Source organism: Saccostrea cucullata, unplaced genomic scaffold (genome assembly GCF_032062105.1).
Source record: "Saccostrea cucullata isolate Sc308-1 unplaced genomic scaffold, CSIRO_AGI_Scuc_v1 ctg5811, whole genome shotgun sequence".
Taxonomy (NCBI): domain Eukaryota; kingdom Metazoa; phylum Mollusca; class Bivalvia; order Ostreida; family Ostreidae; genus Saccostrea; species Saccostrea cuccullata.
This window is the reverse complement of record NW_026918135.1, coordinates 5,401-10,122: the sequence shown is the minus strand read 5'-3', so window position 1 is coordinate 10,122 and position 4,722 is coordinate 5,401. Positions and strand designations below refer to the sequence as shown.

Genomic DNA, 4,722 nt, shown 5'->3' with positions numbered 1-4,722 from the left:
CTGTGCGCCATATATTGGCCTGGTGAATTGACTGTGTATCTCAGTTTCAATTTACATGTACAAATCTAGTCAGTTATCGTACATTATTTTTACATTTTGTACCTAGTCAAGGGACGATAGTGTTTTGTATTCTAGTCATTTCATTGTTAGTCTGTCATTTGGTTATTTAGTCTAACTGAATTTAACTCATACATGCAAGTTGTCTGAATATTACCCTTTGAACTAGTTCTTAGTGATAGCATAATGGTTCATTTATTTGTGAATTTGTGTGAAAATGGAGATATTTTACAATATCTGGCGAAGAGTGTAGTGGAACGAGTTATCTAATTTTGTACTTCTGCATCCTGTGGTAGAGTTATCGTTCGTTGTGTGAAAAAGGCGCAAAGAATGCACGTTTGTTTTTGTTCTACCATGTGAATGTGAACATGATCGCTGAGAAAGTTGGTCAAGCACCTCGTTGTAAGTGTATTATCATATTATCATATTGTTTGTTAAAGTTAGGCATATTGACAGGTGATATTTTAGCAAGTTGACTCTTTTAAAGCCTGTATTCATGGACAGTTCGAATTTCCTCAACCTTTGTTTTGGTATTTTCTATAGTTTATAACTCTGTATCTCGTGACTTTAATTAATTACTGAGTATGTGTGCGTTAGTGTATGTGAGAATGTAAGAACTTATTAGTGTTTTGTTTATTGTAGTTCTTACGGCGAACTTATGCTGAAATAAAGACCGTAAACTAGCTGTCGAGTGTTTTGTGGTAAATACGGGGGCAGCATAGCAGTCTTATTTTACTATAATTTGTTAAACTATTTAACGAGCCCCTATTCAACATTTATTTATTTCCGTAGCAACCACTCCCCACAAAAACTTAAAATGTATTTTACATTTTTTTGGTTATCATTATATCTATAACATATAAGCGTAAAATACTTCATCATCGAATTATAATGTTCTACACTCGGTAATAAAATACGTCTGGTCATTTAACACGTGCGTTTACAGCCCAAATTACACGACCTCATGTAGATTCCTACTAAGCCTGCTGCTTTGAGAAATTTTTATTGAAGTGAAATTATAACCATTATGTCAATTCTTTTCATATTGGCTAACCGATGAATATATGGAACATGATGATCTGTCAAAAAGTCAAATATAAATCAAATTGAATGTTCATTTTTTTTTTGTCAAAACCAAAAAATCTTGGAAAATAACCCTAATGCACGTATACGGGCTTAAGCATAGACGATACATTGTATGTTCCTCAATATTAGTACATGAATTTGCCATAATTTTGTTATTGAAAAATTGCTATTTTAACCTTCACTCAAAAAGTCAGGTACCTTACCGGGCACTTGTGTGAGATTCCAGAGAATATGATATTTCTTAATAAATATAATCCTATATATTGGAAAAATAATGTTGTAAATACCCTGGTATCATTTTTTGTTCGTGTTTCGAATTTTTTGAGACATCAATTATAGGAAATTTGTACAAAAAGATCAGCATTATTTTTTATACTTTGTATATTTTTACAGACAAATGCAATCAATGCAACCAAATTGTTCGCCCTCGACAGGAAGCTGTTCAGTGTGACCAATGTCACAAGTGGCAACACAGGACATGCAACACTGGTTAGAAAATAATTATTCAATTAATTCTTAAATATCAAAAGTGTCAGATAATTGCAGAAATAAAATTAAATTGAAGACAAGTATTTTGTTTTTATGATTTTTCACTAAAATTATTATTATTTTTTAAGGAATTAGTAGACTACAGTACAGAAATCATGTAAAAGGCAAGCAAGAGTTAGAATGGACGTGTTCTAAGTGTAACAATGCAGAGCCTGCTCTTCCACTTCCGCAGCCCGCAACACCGGTACCTGCACCTGCACATCCCGAAACACCGGCATCTCCACCAGTACGTCCCGCAACACCGGCATCTCCACCTGCACATCCCGCAACACCGGCATCTCCACCTGCACATCCCGAAACACCGGCATCTCCACCTGCACATCCCGCAACACCGGCATCTCCACCTGCACATCCCCGCAACACCGGCATCTCCACCTGCACATCACGCAACACCGGCATCTAAACCTGCACGTCCCGCAACACCGGCATCTCCACCTGTACGTCATGCAACACCGGCATCTCCACCTGCACATCCCCGCAACACCGGCATCTCCACCTGCACGTCCCGCAACACCGGCATCTCCACCTGTACGTCCTGCAATGCCTGCAGCGGAAGCTGCGGAGCAAGACGACAGTACTGAATATGAGCCTCCCGCTGACGCCACATTCCATGTATCTTTGGCTTCGATGGACAATACACAAGACAGATCAACAGTATGTATTTTTAAAGAAAATCATAATTTTAAAAAAATGACTTGAAAAATTAGGACTGTTTTGTATGTTTGTATACTTTTTCCAGGATATTGTAATCGATCGTTCGTTTGATGTGCCCGTTGAAGCAGTGGAACGTACAATGCAAGAAGAGTCCCTCCACGATGCCTCAATAACCATCGAAGACCTGAATGTTGAATACTTCATTGTGGATTCTGGGACGGAGCGTGGAAAACGAAAGTTGGTTGACAGCATCGGATATAGTTACACAGTGAAGGTAAAAATATAAAATACTTGTATTTAATTATTTCTTATAATTCTTGTTATAAGAATTTATATCTAAGACGATTATTGTTCCGACTTATAACATTTTTAATTATTTTTTTAAATCCATATCAGAAACAAAAGAATGACCATGTTGTGTGGCGGTGTACCAAAAGATCAAAGACTGTCAACTGCCCCGCAACTGTCATCCAGGATGGCATAACGTATAAACCTGGACAGAAACTGCATGTTCATCCAGGAAATCCAGGATCCCACATTGCAGTCAAAATTCAAGCTGAGGTATAACTTTTTATAGGTGTTTCACATAAATAGACCCGATATTACGGTGTACTAATGTACCGGCAAACTGTTTGTTGCATTCAAGATTTCTATATTAAAATAAACTCGTTTCTTTTGGCAGGTCAGACAGCATGCTAAAGATGCCATATTTGGTCAGCGCTCTTCAACCATAGTTAATGCTGCTATCAGGGCTCATGCCGACCCGGAAGCACCACCTGACAGCAGGCCAAACCCCGGATACCTCATCAGGACAGCCAACCGTATACGCCAGTTGGATCGACCACAGGATCCTTCTGACCTTCAAGATGAGGTTGGTTTTTATTAAATCTGAATAATTCTGAAACAAAATGTCAACATATTACTTTGTGTACATGTACATAAATGTATATGGTAGTATTAACATTATTAACAATTATTGCAGCTTGATCTGGATTTTTTGGAACGTCATGCGCAAGGATTTTTGCGTAAAGATTTAATAGTGGACAACAAGCGACATCTCATATTTTATACCGATAGACAGCTTCAACTATTATCTAAGGCGAAGACATGGTATATGGATGGGACATTTCGATGTGTCAACAATCCTTGGAAGCAACTTTTTTCCATTCACGGCTTTGTGAAGTCCGGTAGCCACATCAAGCAAATCCCCTTGGTGTTTGTAATTATGTCTGGAAAGAGGAAAGAAGATTACTACCAGGTGAATTTTATTTTTGATTTTTTAAATTCTTAATTATTTCTGGACAATTCTTTAATATACCTTTATTTCTGGATTTTTTTTTACGCTATAAGTAATTTTTCAATTCAATCTCGTTTTTAATTTATTTATAAATGAATGTTGTTTACTTCAGGTTCTGAGGTTCATAGACAGATAGCTTCCAGAACACATCTCACTGGAGGGATTTGTGGCTGATTTTGAAGCTGCACTTTGGCAGGCTCTTAAGGAGCGGTTCCCCCGCATGCCAATCCAGGGTTGTGCTTTTCACTGGACACAGGCCGTGTTCAGAAAGGTCCAGGAACATGGTTTACAGGTAACAGAAATTACTATTAATTTAGCAATATTGTATCATTTTCTGATAGAATGCCTGTGCAATCACGGTAAATTGAGCTGATTTTAATCTTATTGTAAAGATAAAAAATCAAGAATTAACGAACTTTATTTCAAGTGTGATGCAATGTTTAATTATTGAAAAAGAAAATAAATTATTCCTAGTATTTTAGAGTTGATTGACAAATTTTATTCATTATCTCTTACAGACAGCGTACAACAAAAAGGACAAAGTCTTCAAGTTCGTCCGCCAGCTACTCGCCTTGCCATTCCTCCCACCGGAACATATCGAGGATGCTTTCCACCGTCTGGATGGCCGTGCTCCAGCGGTCTTAGCCCCCGTAATGGACTACGTATACAGAACATGGATTCGTAGTCCGAATCTATGAAATCCATCACTGGAGTGTTTTCATGACGGCCATCCGGACCAATAATGATGTAGAGGGGTGGCACAACAGATTAAACACAAGTGTGGCCACCAGGGGACCCGTGCCCTTCTACCATCTTATTGTAGTCCTTTACAGAGAGGCGATGGACATCACATTACAGATGAAGATGGTCTCGGAGGGAAAGATACAGCGGTATCAAAGAAAGAGGACCCCTCAAGTGGAGGGACGAATTTTTGATCTGTGGCAGCAATACTGTGAAAGGGGGATAAATGCTAGCCAGCTTCTCCAAGAATGTGCCTCCATCTATGGACCTCCAACCCAGTAAATCAATGTGAATCACGCATTTTTACGGACATATGACTGGCTTAATGTTATTGCTGT

At 38.2% G+C, this 4,722-nt stretch overlaps 1 pseudogene; it reads left to right on the top strand.

Annotated features, from left to right (window-relative positions):
• Positions 1 to 2,112: 2,112 nt before the first annotated feature.
• Positions 2,113 to 4,449, top strand: LOC134253924 (uncharacterized; annotated as a pseudogene).
• Positions 4,450 to 4,722: the final 273 nt, after the last annotated feature.